At 43.5% G+C, this 16,919-nt stretch overlaps 1 protein-coding gene across 1 annotated transcript in view; it reads right to left on the bottom strand.

Moving 5' to 3' along the window:
• LOC139572264 (trafficking kinesin-binding protein 1-like) overlaps positions 1-14,504 on the bottom strand; it is a 37,534-nt gene extending 23,030 nt beyond the window's left edge. Inside the window, exon 1 of the transcript XR_011674347.1 lies at positions 13,937-14,504. The gene's annotated coding sequence lies outside the window, so the exon portion shown is untranslated. The remainder of the gene's footprint in view (positions 1-13,936) is intronic.
• Positions 14,505-16,919: the final 2,415 nt, after the last annotated feature.

The following is a 16,919-nucleotide window of genomic DNA, read 5'->3' as shown; positions in this document are numbered from 1 at the left end:
CCAATTACAGGAGAGATGATCTGCCCACGTGAACACTTCTCTCACACACACACACACACACACACACACACACACACACACACACACACACACACACACACACACACACACACACACACACACACACACACACACACACACACACACACACACACACACACACACACACACACACACACACACACACACACACACACACACACACACACACACGTCAAGTCTATTTGTCACATGCACAGGATAAAAATGGTACACAGTACAATGAAATGCTTACTTGCAGGTTCACTCTCAACAATGCTGCATAATAAGGAATTATATAAAATCAGTAAATTGACCAGAAATATAAATACAGGGAGACACTCATTTACAGGAGGATATTTACACGTGCCGGGGAAGGAGAACAGACACACACCTTGGTTGGAGGGCGATGTAATGTAGCAACTGTCCCCAATGGCACTCTATTCCCCATGTAGTACATAGTAGTGCAGGTAGGGCCCACAGGGCTCTGGTCAAATGTAGTGCACGACGTAGTGAATAGGGTGCTATCTGGGATACACACTCTGTGGGCCAGACAGCCTATAGCCCTCCCCTCGTCAGCAGCCACACTGAGCCCTGGCAGCGAGCCTCCACATGGGGAAAGCCGAGCCAAGCGCACACTGATCACATCACCATCCTATCATCAGCCTGTAGGCTAGGGGGCCGTGAGCTCAGAGGGCCGGTGCTGCTGTGCCAGACATTACTGCTACTGCTGTTCCTGCTGCTGCTATAGCTGTCTACACATACTGAACACACACACACACACACACGAGTGTGTTTGAGCGCAGCAGCGATACCGCCGGAGATGCACAGCAGCATGATCCTGCAGCTGACTCTTTAGTGTAAACGTCATCAACAAAACACAGCCACACACACACAGCCACACACACACACACACACACAGGGGTAAAGGTCTGCTCTACTCAATGAATCAATATTCAACTCAATGCCCTGTTTTCATGTGGTGATGATGCCTCATCTACTCCCTCTAAAACACATTGTCCCAGTCCATTACCTTTATGACAGCCTGGACAACCCCAGGGACATTACACAGATGGATGGCCAAGCCTGGCACTTTAAACAGACCTCTCTGTCAGTTACTCTGACTCACTGACTCTCAGTACATGGGTCAGGCAGCTTGGATCACAGACTCAAGGTCAGGATTGTTATCAAGAGTGCAGAGAGAGAGAGAGAGAGCGAGAGCGAGATCAGTGCAGGAATTCTCTCAGAAATAGTGTTCCACACCATGCTGTTTCTTTAGAGAAAGGATTTGTTCCAGTCTGATGGTTCTGGAACATCAGCACCCACACAATAACTCACCAACAGGACACACAGCCCATAAGCTACACTGTGACTTCACTTCTCTGTGTTACACAAACAAACTGCTCCACATTAGCATTCCCTAGAAGTTCCATTGACCAGCCCGGCACCACTTAGCGATAGCTGAAAAGCACATTGGGAGTTGCAAGGCCGTACTTTATTGATTGTTAGCCTCAGGGCACACTTAGTAACACAAGTAGGGACGCACGATATATCGGTGAACATATCGGAATCGGACGATATTAGCAAAAATGCCAACATCGGTATCCGCCCGATGTCTAGTTTAACGCCGATGTTGAAAACTGATGTCAAAGCTGCAGTGCATACCTACAGTTGAAGTCGGAAGTTTACATACACTTATGTTGGTTTTTCAACCACTCCACAAATGTCTTGTTAAGAAACTATAGTTTTGGCAAGTCGGTTAGGACATCTACTTTGTGCATGACACAAGTAATTTGTCCAACAATTGTTTACAGACAGATTATTTCACTTAATCACAATTCCAGTGGGTCAGAAGTTTACATACACTAAATTGACTGTGCCTCTAAACAGCTTGGAATATTCCAGAAAAGGATGTCATGGCTTTAGAAGCTTCTGATAGGCTAATTGACATAATTTGAGTCAATTGGAGGTGTACTTGTGGATGTATTTCAAGGCCTACCTTCAAACTCAGTGCCTCTGACATCAAGAGAAAATCAAAAGAAATCAGCCGAGACCTCAGGAAAAAAATTGGAGACCTCCACAAGTCTGGTTCATCCTTGGGAGCAATTTCCAAACGCTTGAAGGTACCACGTTCATCTGTACAAACAATAGTATGCAAGTATAAACACCATGGGACCACGCAGCCGTCATACCGCTCAGGAAGGAGACGTGTTCTGTCTCCTAGAGATGAACGTACTTTGGTGCGAAAAGTGAAAATCACTCCCAGAACAACAGCAAAGGACCTTGTGAAGATGCTGGAGGAAACAGGTACAAAAGTATCTATATCCACAGTAAAACGAGTCCTATATCGACGCTCAGCAAGGAAGAAGTCACTGCTCCAAAACTGCCATAAAAAAGCCAGACTACGGTTTGCAACTGCACATGGGGACAAATATAGTACTTTTTTGGAGGAATGTCCTCTGGTCTGATGAAACAAAAATAGAACTGTTTGGCCATAATGACCATTATGTTTGGAGGAAAAAGGGAGAGCCGAAGAACACTATCCCAACCGTGAAGCACGGGAGTGGCAGCATCATGTTGTGGGGGTGCTTTGCTGCAGGAGGGACTGGTACACTTCACAAAATAGATGGCATAGTGAGGAAGGAAAAAGATGTGGATAAATTGAAGCAACATCTCAAGACATCAGTCAGGAAGTTAAAGCTTGGTCGCAAATGGGTCTTCCAAATGGACAATGACCCCAAGCATACTTCCAAAGTTGTAGCAAAATGGCTTAAGGACAACAAAGTCAAGGTATTGGAGTGGCCATCACAAAGCCCTAACCTCAATCCTATAGAAAATTTGTGGGCAGAACTGAAAAAGCGTGTGCAAGCAAGGAGGCCTACAAACCTGACTCAGTTACACCAGCTCTGTCAAGAGGAATGGGCCAAAATTCACCCAACTTATTGTGAGAAGCTTGTGAAAGGCTACCCGAAACGTTTGACCCAAGTTAAACAATTGAAAGGCAATGCTATCAAATACTAATTGAGTGTATGTAAACTTCTGACCCACTGGGAATGTGATAAAGTAAATAAAAGCTGAAATAAATAATTCTCTCTACTATTATTCTGACATTTCACATTCTTAAAATAAAGTAGTGATCCTAACTGCCCTAAAATAGGGAATTTTTACTAGGATTAAATGTCAAGAATTGTGAACAACGGAGTTTAAATGTATTTGGCTAAGGTGTATGTAAACTTCCGACTTCAACTGTATATAACGTAGGTACATGGCGTAATGACGCCACGTAAAATGTTGCGTTACACGTGCAACACAGCATCCCTAACCTGGCCCACAATGTCTGCTGTGTGGATCGAGCAGTCAACAAGTCGAACAGTCATTTGAAAGAGTAAGAAAATTTCAGCGAGACAACTCAAAGGCGAAATCCATTAAAGCCAAGATAATTGAATTCATTGCCCTTGACAATCAACCGTTCTCTGTCGTGGGTGATGTTGGCTTTCATCGACTGGTCGAGCACCGGTACACACTACCTATTTTTCAGATGTTGCCTTACCGGAGTTGCACACAGTTATTAGCGCCACTGCTATTAGCTTCACGACATATATACTATGGAATGCCGTTTGGGTCTTTGCGTGTCAAAAAAGATACAGTAGCACTGTCAAAGCTGTACAAAAAAGTCTGCAAACAAGCAAACACTGGCCACGAACGATGTGTTTACAATACCACGTTGGTAATAAAGCATAATTTGTTCCACCTCAACTTCTGGGGTAGCTAGCTTTAGCTTGGTACCTAGCTAGCACCAATACAACCAGCCTGAAAACAATGACCAGTAGAAAATGCAGTCATTTTCATTATTCTTAACAATGATTTAGGAATCATTGTGACTAAGTATTAGCTAGGTTGCCACTTGTTCACCTATTGAAATTGAACTTCAGTCATTGAAAATAAATAGCTAGATAAAGTTATAAGCAGCCAGGTAGCTTCATCTGGCTAGTGAGGTTCAACCAGACCAGGTTGTGTTGTGAAGCTTGCAACAATAAGGATTAGGCACAATAGTGGAATTTGCACTTTTGACTCCTGGGTCAAGGCAGCATCACTTTCTAATACCTATAGCTGCTGCTGACACAGCTGCATGTACTGCATTAGGCCCAGCGGACAGCTGACAGGTAAATGTTTCAGTATATGGAGGAAGAACGGCACATGAGATATTCTTATTTGCTTTCTGACACAGGCACACCATACCTACGTGTTGTTTGGAGAACAGGAGAGGTCTAAACTGAGTGGGACGAGGTGATGTTCATCATCCATTCATTCATCGTCTCATAATCCACAATGTTTCATCTTCTCATCTTATGAAAACAACCCACAGCACACAGACTCCAGAGTGACTCAGTCCTCTGTTTATATGTGGCCTCAGCAGCTAAAAATAGACATTCATCTGTAAAGTAAATGCCATCCACAGGTAATTATTATTATAATAGAGGGTGCTTTCCAATGGAAGACAAGCAAGCATATATTAATTGTTTCCATTTAATTGTTACTACTATGTAACACTAATGAAGCTTATAATATACATTTTGTAAAGTAGACATAATCATGGGCCATTTTTGCCTTCCCTTTGCCAGTTCAGTTAAATCCTGGTACTTTTCATATGGCTAAATAAAGAGCTTCCTAATGATGGCAGACACGTCACCTGAGGCCATTGCTCAAGATCCACATCACTGTGTCTAAATAGTGAAAGCAAAAAAGGGTCCAATATCTTTACAGAGTAAACAAAACAACAGATTATCATTCTAATCCCGATGGGGCAAGCATGCATCCTAAATGACACCTCATTCCCTACATAGTGTACTACTTATGAACAGGGCATGGTACCACCTCACTCCCTACATAGAGCACTACTTATGACCAGGGAATGGTACTATTTGGGATGTAAACTAGAGGTCGACCGATTAAATCGGAATGGCCGATTAATTAGGGACGATTTCAAGTTTTCATAACAAATCGGTAAATCGGCATTTTGGACACCGATCATGGCCGATTACATTGCACTCCACGAGGAGACTGCATGGCAGGCGGACTACCTGTTATGTGAGTGCAGCAAGGAGCCAAGGTAAGGTGCTAGCTAGCATTAAACGTATCTTATAAAAAACTATCAATCTTAACATAATCACTAGTTAAACTAGTAATATCATCAACCATGTGTAGTTATCTAGCTTGTCCTGCGTTGCATATAATCGATGCAGTGCCTGTTAATTTATCATTGAATCATAGCCTACTTCGCCAAATGAGTGATTTAACAAGCGCATTCACAAAAAAAGCACTGTCGTTGCACCAATGTGTACCTAACCATAAACATCAACGCCTTTCTTTAAAATCAATACACAAGTATATATTTTTAAACCTGCATATTTAGTTGATATGGCCTGCTAACATGAATTTCTTTTAACTAGGGAAATTGAGTTCACTTCTCCTGCGTTCTGTGCAACAGTCAGGGTATATGCAGCAGTTTGGGCCGCCTGGCTCGTTGCGAACTGTGTGAATACTATTTCTTCATAACAAAGACAGCCAACTTCGCCAAACGGGGGATGATTTAACAAAAGCGCATTTGCGAAAAAAGCACAATCGTTGCACGAATGTACCTAACCATAAACATCAATGCCTTTCTTAAAATCAATACACAGATGTATATATTTTTTCAAACCTGCATATTTAGTTTTAGGTTAGCAGGCAATATTAAACTAGGGAAATTGTGTCACTTCTCTTGCATTCATTGCACGCAGAGTCAGGGAATATGCAACAGTTTGGGCCGCCTGGCTTGTTGCAAACTAGAGTTCGTCTGATTAATCGGTATCGGCTTTTTTTGGTCCTCCAATAATCGGTATCGGCATTGAAAAATCATAATCGGTCGACCTCTAATGTAAACCCAAGCCCAAATCGCCATTTAGACCTAAAGTTAAGACCTGGGCGGGGTTTGCAGTTTTGGGACTTTTTCTATTGGTTCATTAAGTCAGGAAAGCTCTAATAGACACAGATAAAGTATTTATTTTTAAATTTCAAGTATTTGCAACCCAGGGCATCGCACCACGCCAACCCAGGGCATCGCACCACGCCAACCCAGGGCTTCGCACCACGCCAACCCAGGGCATCGCACCACGCCAACCCAGGGCATCGCACCACGCCAACCCAGGGCTTCGCACCACGCCAACCCAGGGCTTCACACCACACCAACCCAGGGCATCGCACCACGCCAACCCAGGGCTTCGCACCACGCCAACCCAGGGCTTCGCACCACGCCAACCCAGGGCTTCACACCACGCCAACCCAGGGCATCGCACCACGCCAACCCAGGGCATCGCACCACGCCAACCCAGGGCATCGCACCACGCCAACCCAGGGCATCGCACCACGCCCAGCCTACCCTTTCATGTGGTGTAAAAGACTGTAAAACATAACTAGATACAGCAGCTGAATAATCATGCAATTTTTAGCTCAACCAGTCAATGACGGTGATTGAACTAGAACACAGAAGTGTCTAAACCCTCACCCATAAGGTTCCTGGGCTATGACCCATGACAGAATGCTGCTCACACCATGACACACCAACATGACTGGAGGAGGATATACATTCTGAGAGCAGCAGACAGTGGCTAATAAAACATTGACAAGATAACACAGAAAATGTAACCGTGCCAACAGAAGGAGAATGAGATTCTATTTCTATGACAGTGCCTACGCATGGAGTGAGCTAGTCCAGACAGACGGCTGATGTAGACACAGCAAACATCACAGAGATACATCTAAAGGTGAAATTAAGTAGAGTTGTCACAATACCAGTATCGCTATACTACGATACCAGATTCTCCATGGCAAAAAAAGAAAACACGGATTAGACTAAACTCTATGGTCTGATAAAACCCTACTTTATGTAAACTTGTGGATGCTACAGCTTGCAAAATAAACAAATGTGACAACATCATGCTGTTTGTTTCTAACATTAGGACTGTTTTCTCAAGAAATTAAATCCGCTTCAAGCTTTGTTTCCTTGCCACAATACTTGTGAGTATAGTGTTACTGGTATGGTGACAACCCTAAAATGAAGGTCCGGGAGACAAAGGCTTCCCAGGGGTTGTATTGTGTGTTATGACCTTAAGGGGTCATATGATAACCATCTCCCATCTGCTGCTGAGTGGTTACACCCTGCCCCCATGCCAGACACTCCCTAGCCATAACATCAATACAAATCCATAGACAGAGCTTCTCAGAAAGGACCCGTGATCACAAAAGATATTCCCTTTCAACCCTCTCAATTCATTGCACTGTGGACCAGCGTTGGGCTCAATTCTAATTGAAGGCAGTCATTTCAGTGATTTGAATTTTAAAAAACACACATTTAAAAACTTTACACATAAATAGCTTATCCTTTTCAACTTATCGAGGTCATTAAAATTAGATGCCCATTTTTCAATCATTGAATTTCAGTTTACTTCCTGAATTAATTTCATTTGAGCCCAACCCTGCTGTGGACTCAAAGACCCAGCAGGCTATTTCATGGAGGAGTTACAGTCAGAAAGCAACACCCCTTGAGGACACTGTCAGCTGTTGCTTTAAGTCATGCTGCAAAGTCTCCTAGTGATTCTGAATGAATCTGATTGTGTCAGTTATAGAGAGATACAGGATACTTATCCAAATGTTGAATAAACATGCAGACAAATTCATTCATTCAGGGAAGGGAATAATAACATACTACTCTGGAGTAATAAAAACAATTACACTGATGTTATTTGGCAGGTCATAAATCAACTAGGAACAATTCATTGCCTGTGGGTCAGGTTGCGGGGAAAAATCTGTCCCGATGTCAGATATCGGGTGGGGCAAGGAATTGATGTGGCCGGCGTGGGGCGGGTGCAGCTCCAAAAAAACTGACCCGTGCAGGACACTACCTGCAGCCAACCAGGTCCTGAGTTCACAGTAGGGGAAACTCTCCAAAGTGTCACGAGGGCATTGTGTTTTATCTAAACAAGGTTCACGACACACTAGAGAACAGCTCAACAGTCACAACCACTGTGATTATTATTTGACCCTGCTGGTCATCTTTGAACGTCTTGAAGAACTATCTGGCCTTAATGGCCATGTACTGTTATAATCTCTACCCAGCACAGCCAGAAGAGGACTGGCCACCCCTCATAGCCTGGTTGCTCTCTAGGTTTCTTCCTAGGTTCCTGCCTTTCTAGGGAGTTTTTCCTAGCCACCGTGTGTGCTTCTACATCTGCATTGCTATTTGGGGTTTTAGGCTGAGTTTCAGTACAGCACTTTGTGACATCAGCTGATGTAAAAGGGGATTTATAAATACATTTGATTAGAACACACAACACATTGTGACAACGTTATTGACCTCTTCTGATACCACTTGTGTTTGTCTTACATGACTAAATGTGCCAACCGGTCCTCAAATGAGACAGACACTGGCAACTAGAAGGATAGAAAATAATGAGTTCCTAAAATGATCCTCTCAACATTTTCAATGCACTCCGAGACCTTACTGGTCCCATATCTGATAGAACCATAGTCAGAGAAGTTGGCTGAATATAAAAGCACATCTAGAACAAGGCTTCCCTGAGACCATTCCAGTAATAAACACCAGCACATCTAGAACAAGGCTTCCCTGAGACCATTCCAGTAATAAACACCAGCACATCTAGAACAAGGCTTCCCTGAGACCATTCCAGTAATAAACACCAGCACATCTAGAACAAGGCTTCCCTGAGACCATTCCAGTAATAAACACCAGCACATCTAGAACAAGGCTTCCCTGAGACCATTCCAGTAATAAACACAAGTTATCTTGATTAACTAAATTGTAAAGTATTTTGTCAGTGATGTATTTTTTTCGTTATATGTCGGACACCAGCAAGACTAGCTGTCACCATTGACGTAGGCTAATGGGGATCCCAACAAACCAATAACAAAATAAAAGAACTTGGAAGACATTCACATGGTAAATGATATGCATACATACCAGAGGTCTCTGTCTGAACCAGACTATGAACATAACAGCCTTTCAGTGTAATGACCTCCCTCTACCAGGACTACAGCACCACCTGAGGTCAGCACAATCTATTCAACGTACTGTCACGTCTAGAGTAGGCCTAAATCCAATCATGTATTCCACTGACCCTCATTGGAAACAAACAAACACATGCTGACACTCAAACAATCAACTTCTTTTCCTACTAGCACCTGGGCACTGTTCCAAATGGCACTCTATTCCCTATATAGTGCACTACTTTTGACCAGAGCACTATGGGCATTATATAGGGAATAGGGTGCCATTTGGGACACAAGCCTGATATGAGGAAAAACAACCTCAACAGGGACACAGGTCTGACCTGATGACAAAGTAGCCTACTTATATCACCAGAAAAACTACGCATTCAACTAGACACCATTAGCCTGCCTGACTATTAATAGCTAGCTGAATGACAAATGACCATACGTAGTTTCTTTAATGGGTTTTTCTCCGCCAGCTCATTCCAAGGTGTCACACTTTCCACAGGAACTCTGGTCTGCTCTCTCTCTCTCTCATTATATTTCAGGGCACGTCTCCAAAGTAATGCAACTCTTTCTTAAAAGTTCCCCTGAAACTAACTGAACAAAGGAGAGAACAACGGGAGTGGAGGCATTATGGGACCAACTCAGAGGCCTGCTTCTGTTGACTGCCTCAGTCACACACAGAGGAACACTTTCTGAGGAAAGGTGGTGGGATGGTGTGTTCCTTTATCTGTGGCTGTGTAGAGTCTTACAGTTAAACTGCTCATTCTGCTATGATTAATAATCACTTTGTGTCCCCCACTTGTCCCCCTACCTTGTTTGCCATGGAATAAATGTTGCGATGAATCTGTCATATACAAGTGGGGGGGGAAGAGGTCAACTAGAAATTATACCTGCTCATTCTAATTGCACCCTCGGACAGTGTTCTGCTGCCAGCAGCCAACTACTAGGATACTGGGCCTACATTTCCCAACAACTAGAGGAAAAGGGTTGTCCCTCCTGTTCAAGCAGTCAGCTGTGTGTTGAGCAATATTTGAAGCTGCTGTCTGTAGCTGTGATTGGGTAGAAAGACAGAAAGTGGGATGCCCATTGCCCCCAAAAAACAAAAGCTGTATTTACAAAGGAGAGGCCAAAGAATGGAGCTGAGCTCAGAGCCCCAGCATGCCTCATTCCAGCAGGAGACTCAGTCACACTATAGTGAGGCAGGCAGTTCATCTGGACTTGCTGAAAGGATGCGTCTCCATGTCTTTCTGCCATGGCTAACGCTAGCTAGTGTGCCTCAGGATATCAACTATAAACTATCAACAAATCATGCATATATATTTCAAATGTGAATGCTTGTGAGATTAGACAGATGATGTGAACTCATTTGATAAAAAAAACAGTTCAACTTCAACTGAAGAAAAACCTTTAGTTGAATAATTAATTAATCCCTAGTATAAATGTTAGTCATCTGGAGGGGTTGCTTTGCTTCAATTCTTTGAATGATGAAACTGTCTCTCAGCATGTTGCACAACTGGTGAAAAAGAGGAACGGGATATTGATGTTATTAGACAAAATGGAGAGATGTAGTGCCTGATTGACTGCAGAAATAGATATGAACTGTAAAGGCCCAGTAAGTGTTGGTTACGTAGGCAGTAGACCTTCAACTAGTAAAACATGCTTCATAATTACTGCATGTAAGAATAGAGAGAAATGACTGCAAGAGCAAGAGTGGATCCTCTTATTTTCATCAGTCCATTAGCCATGTCTATGCCGCAGCTGTAGGCAAGTTAGAATAGGATAGGACAAACAAATCTAGCCTAACACATTTGCATTAGCAGGATTGGACTGGACATACAGACACAACGTGAACCACCTAATTATAGTGAGTGATACTCGCTGCCATAAATAGGAGCAGCGAGAGTTAGAGGTGAAAGAGAGAGAGAAGAGGTTAGGGAGAGGGGTTAGGAGAGAGAGAGATGAGAGGTTAGGGGAGAGAGAGAGAGAAAGAGTTTAGGGGAGAGAGAGAAGTTAGGAGAGAGAGAGAGAGGGGTTAGGGGTGAGCGAGAGAGTGAGTGAGGTTAGGGGTGAGAGAGAGAGAGAGAGTGAGGTTAGGGGTGAGAGAGAGAGAGAGAGTGAGGTTAGGGGTGAGAGAGAGAGTGAGGTTAGGGGTGAGAGAGAGAGAGAGAGTGAGGTTAGGGGTGAGAGAGAGTGAGGTTAGGGGTGAGAGAGAGAGTGAGGTTAGGGGTGAGAGAGAGAGTGAGGTTAGGGGTGTTAGAGAGAGTGAGGTTAGGGGTGAGAGAGAGTGAGGTTAGGGGTGAGAGAGAGAGAGAGAGTGAGGTTAGGGGTGAGAGAGAGAGAGAGAGTGAGGTTAGGGGTGAGAGAGAGAGTGAGGTTAGGGGTGAGAGAGAGAGTGAGGTTAGGGGTGAGAGAGAGTGAGGTTAGGGGTGAGAGAGAGAAAGAGAGTGAAGTTAGGGGTGAAAGAGAGTGAGGTTAGGGGTGAGAGAGAGAGAGTGAGGTTAGGGGTGAGAGAGAGTGAGGTTAGGGGTGAAAGATAGAGGGATGAGGAGCTAGAGAGAGATGAGGGGAGCGTTCCTCTGCCCAGGTGTTGCTGAAGCATACCAGATCTAACAACGCCTGGATAGGCATCAGTTTACCACATCATATGCTATAGCAATCTGGTGCCCGACGGCACAGTCGATGATGTGACACGCAACCATTGGTTTATGCACGCAACGTTTGAGCAGGGGAACACGACCAAGCTCTCCAGGCGTTCAGACCAAAACACACGTGCAGAAGAGCAGAGAAGAAGAAATCACTCATGCATTAAGAGGATGAGAAAATGCAAGAGACCGTAATAAGGCCAGTCGCTTTTCCCAGAGATTGTGAAATGAGTAGGAAAGCAATGGACCCATGTGTCCCTCGAAAGTCTCTCCACACTAAATCACAGTGGGATCAACGAACTATGTCCAAGAACAATATATAACCCCAGTCCTAACGCTCAGCTGTATGGTTGGTTATACAACCCTTCATCTCTGTCTGCTGCAGGGAATGGGATGGCACAATTATTGAGCTGCTCAGATGCAATCTGTTAAAACACAGGGATTATAAATCACGCATGGATGGCATGGCCCCGGTTGATCCTGACTGACTGACACGCGCACACACGCACGCGCACACACACACCAAGACCCATTGTCACAGCAGCAGTAGAGTATAGGCTGCTTTCACTTTCAGACACCAGGGGGATTTAGTATGGGCACCTATGTGACACGTGTTTCACACAGCTGGTTTGAGCCACGCAGCACAATGGTCAATAGGGCATGATTAGGATTATGACACACATGATTGTTTGAATGTGGCCTTAATGTGGCCTTGAATATTGGATGTGCCACCGTATCAGATGGAAATACCACCACAGACCTGTGTGTGTGTGGTTGAGTAGTTGAGAGCAGCCTCAATAGCAATGCATGAAAGTCTGGCATGGTACCAATAGGGCATGATTATGACACACATGACTATGTTTGAACTAGTGCATTTAATGTGGCCTTGAATATTGGATCTCAAAGTGCCAGTGTATCAGATAGAAACGATGTGTGTGTGTGTGTGTGTAGTTGAGAACAGCTAAGAGCAAATTAAAATAAAATGTTATTTGTCACATGTGACAAATACAACAGGTGTAGGTAGACCTTACCGTGAAATGCTTACTTACAAGCCCTTAACTCTAATTCTTGAACTGCATTGTTGGTTAAGAAAACATTTACTAAATAAACTAAAGAAAGAAAAAAAAAGAAAAAAAAAAGTAACAATAAAATAAGAATAACGAGTTAGTTGAGGTAATTTGTACATGTAGGTAGGGGTAAAATGACTATGCATAGATCATAAACAGCGAGTAGCAGCAGTGTAAAAACAAAGGGGGAGGGGTGTCAATGTAAATAGTCCAGGTGGCCTCAGTATCTCTGCTATTAAAGTCTGGGATGGTGGCCTATGTTTCTGGTCAAACATAGCCAGCAATGTGGAAAGCTTGCACATCTGGAGACATGAAAGGAACAAAGTTAACCAACATGTGTTACGCTATGCAGCAGGTTAAGATCCAACCATTACCTCACTGCTCATATAATGGAAATAAAAGGAAGGTGTCATTGTGATACAAACAAAATGTTAAAAAGTATTTTTGGAATGAAACTGACTAATAGGGAATTTGTTATGGAGTATGTTTCCAGGCAGATCATGTGCCTTCTCGATTGCTTCATTTATAGTCCATCGTGGCCCTCAAGAAGAAGACTCCCAGTCCACCAGCCACTGCATGAAAAACGGACCAAATATACCTTGAAGACAGCAAGCCATTAGGCCTAAGTGTTTGGTTCAGTTTAACTTTAAGAAAGCTTGAATGTAATCGGATCACAATCTGCTTTGTATAAGAAAGCTTATTAAACCCTGCCTCTAGACACACGGCTTCGATTTTGCATCTGGATTTAAGGAGGGAGAGAAATGGAATCAGAATGTCACATCACATTCTACTAATCCAGATCCTGGGGCACTCTCGTGCACAAAGTAACCTGTCATAATGTCGGTCAGTGAGCTATTTATTTTATTTCACCTTTATTAAACCAGGTAGGCTAGTTGAGAACAAGTTCTCATTTACAACTGCGACCTGGCCAAGATAAAGCAAAGCAGTTCGACACATACAACAACACAGAGTTACACATGGAATAAACAAACATACAGTCAATAATACAGTAGAAAAATCTATATACAGTGTGTGCAAATGAGGTAGGGGTGTAACACAAGGTGTGCATATGCTACATAATAATCAGTATTTATTTACATTGACACAATGTTTCCAATTGTAGGCAGTCGATACTCAATGAACTGTGATGACACTTACCACGTGAATAGCGGCAAAGAATACGAATTATTTCAGTTCGTACAGCCGAATCAACTGTTCCCTTTCTGTGTGTGGCCTCAATTCATTCAGTCGCCAATTGTATTCCGTAATGGAGACCACCCGCTTTTCTAAAATATTGTCCATGGAACTGTTGGTCTGTTTTGTAGAGAAAAATACTAAACAGCACAAAAAGTAAAAGTGCATGAACAACCAAAGAAACGTACAAAAATACCTTCGCCGTCGCTTACATTTGGGGAGAAAACTTCTGAAGCAAATGTAGCCTATGGATGAAAGAAAAGTAGCGCCGGCAGAATGCTATGTTGCGTTTTCTTGGTTCGTTCAGCATCAGCGTTTAGCTTACACTGTCTCAGAGAAGCCACCAAGTTATGGCGAAAAAATAATAAGAGTGCAGTACTATAACACAGAATCGGATTCGAGTAGATTTCATGACGTTGAAATGTTGTAGAGAAAGCCGGGTGTGAGTGTGTCCAAAATCCACGCTGATCGCTACCGGTGTCACATTCCGCTTGAACGCATCGAACATGATGACATCCCTCTCCTCACAGCTGGAGGGTGCTATAGCTCTTGAAAACCCCTATTAGTAGGGGTTTTCATCAGTTAGCTTCGCACATTGTTGGATGTGTGTGAACTACAATTCCCGACACTGTGCGTTAACGTTTAGAAGCATCAATAATCATCACTTGCAAAACGTTTTTCAAAACATATGCTCCTTATCTTTCATATCAGTGAGAAATAATATTTCAAATAAAAACGATACACTTAGCCTACTGCACAGATCCATAAGCTGTGTGTGTGCCAGTTGACGAACTACACTTTCTCCACAGTTACATTTACACACGGTTGTTAGGAAGACATGCTAGATAACTAATTAGCACAGGTGGCCGACATGGAGATATGGTTGTGTGGAAACACTATGTTTTGGGACACTGTAAAGTCCATAGAGAATAAGAGCACCTCCTCCCAGCTGCCCACTGCACTGAGGATAGGAAACATTGTCACCACCGATAAATCTACGATAATCGATCACTTCAATAAGCATTTTTCTACGGCTGGCCATGCTTTCCACCTGGCTACCTCTACCCCGGCCAATATCTCAGCACCCCCTGCAGCAACTTGCCCAAGGCCCCCCTTCTCCTACACCCAAATCCAGACAGCTGATGTTCTGAAAGAGCTGCAAAATCTGGATCTCTAGACATCAGCTGGGCTAGACAATCTGGACCCTCTCTTTCTAAAATTATCTGCCAAAATTGTTGCAACCCCTATTACTAGCCTATTCAACCTCTCTTTCGTGTTGTTTGAGATCCCCAAAGATTGGAAAGCACTCTAGACCCAAACTGTTATAGACCTATATCCATCCTGCCCTGCCTTTCTAAAATCTTCAAAAGCCAAGATCACCGACCATATCGAATCTCACCGTACCTTCTCCACTATGCAATCTGGGTTCCGAGATGGTCATGGGTGCACCTCAGCCACGCTCAAGGTCCTAAACGATATCCTAACCGCCATCGATAAAAGACAGTACTGTTCAGCCGTCTTCATCGACCTGGCCAAGGCCTTCGACTCTGTCAATCACCGCATTCTTATCAGCAGACTCAATAGCCTTGGCTTCTCAAATGACTGCCTCGCCTGGTTCGTCAGCTACTTTTCAGATAGAGTTCAGTGTGTCAAATCGGAGGGCCTGTTCTCCGGACCTCTGGCAGTCTCTATGGGGGTGCCACAGGGTTCAATTCCGGGCCGACTCTTTTCTCTGTATATATCAATGATGTCTGGTAATGGTGATTCTCTGATCCACCTCTACGCAGACGACACGATTCTGTATACATCTGGCCCTTCTTTGGGCACTGTGCTAACAAACTAATAAAATAACCCTAACCTTATAAAGGTGTGTAGTAATTTAACCTTTATTATTATTATCATTATTATTTCTCGCTGATAGGAAAAATATGTTCCATATGTTCTATCGAGCGTCAAGGGATCTTAACAAAACTCCCCCGACCAGAAGATAATATCGTCAATAGGCGCTAAAGCAGTTAGCATCTATGAATGGGTTAGGTGCTAGTGTGAAGGGAGGCGGCTACAGACTAATTCTGTCAAATGGTAGGCCTATTAAAGTACACTACTACATTCCATCTGTATAGTATGTGACCAGGCTAGACCTTGAAGACAGAGTAGAAAAGAATAGATCATAACTTCTTATGTCACCCACAAACACACACACACTCATACTCACGTTCTCACACACACAGGGGTCAACCATAGAGTAGCATACAGAGGTCAACCATAGAGTAGCATACAGAGGTCAACCATAGAGTAGCATACAGAGGTCAACCATAGAGTAGCGTACAGAGGTCAACCATAGAGTAGCGTACAGAGGTCAACCATAGAGTAGCGTACAGAGGTCAACCATAGAGTAGCGTACAGAGGTCAACCATAGAGTAGCGTTGTCACGTTCCTGACCTTATTTCCTTTGTTTTGTCTTTGTTTAGTTGGTCAGGACGTGAGCTGGGTGGGCATTCTATGTTATGTGTTTCTATGTTGGGTTCATTTTCAATTAGCCTGATATGGTTCTCAATCAGGGGCAGGTGTTTTACGTTTCCTCTGATTGAGAACCATATTAAGGTAGGCTGTTCTCACTGTTTGTTTGTGGGTGATTGTTCCTGTGTCAGTGTTTGTGCCACACGGGACTGGTTTCGTTCGTTTCGTTCATTTCATTCGTGTGTTCCTTCCTGTTCGTGCGTTCATGTTATATGTTCACAAGTTCAGGTCTGTTAACGTCGTTTATTGTTTTTATAGTTTATCAAGTGTTTGTTCGTGTTCGTCTTTCACAAATAAATCAAGATGTATTCACACTACGCTACATATTGGTCCGATCCTTGCTCATCCTCAGACGAGGAGGAGGACGAGCGTTACAAGCGTACAGAGGTCAACCATAGAGTAGCGTACAGAGGTCAACCATAGAGTA

This window comes from Salvelinus alpinus, chromosome 4, assembly GCF_045679555.1.
Source record: "Salvelinus alpinus chromosome 4, SLU_Salpinus.1, whole genome shotgun sequence".
Taxonomy (NCBI): Eukaryota; Metazoa; Chordata; class Actinopteri; order Salmoniformes; family Salmonidae; genus Salvelinus; species Salvelinus alpinus.
This window is presented reverse-complemented; position numbering and strand designations above follow the sequence as displayed.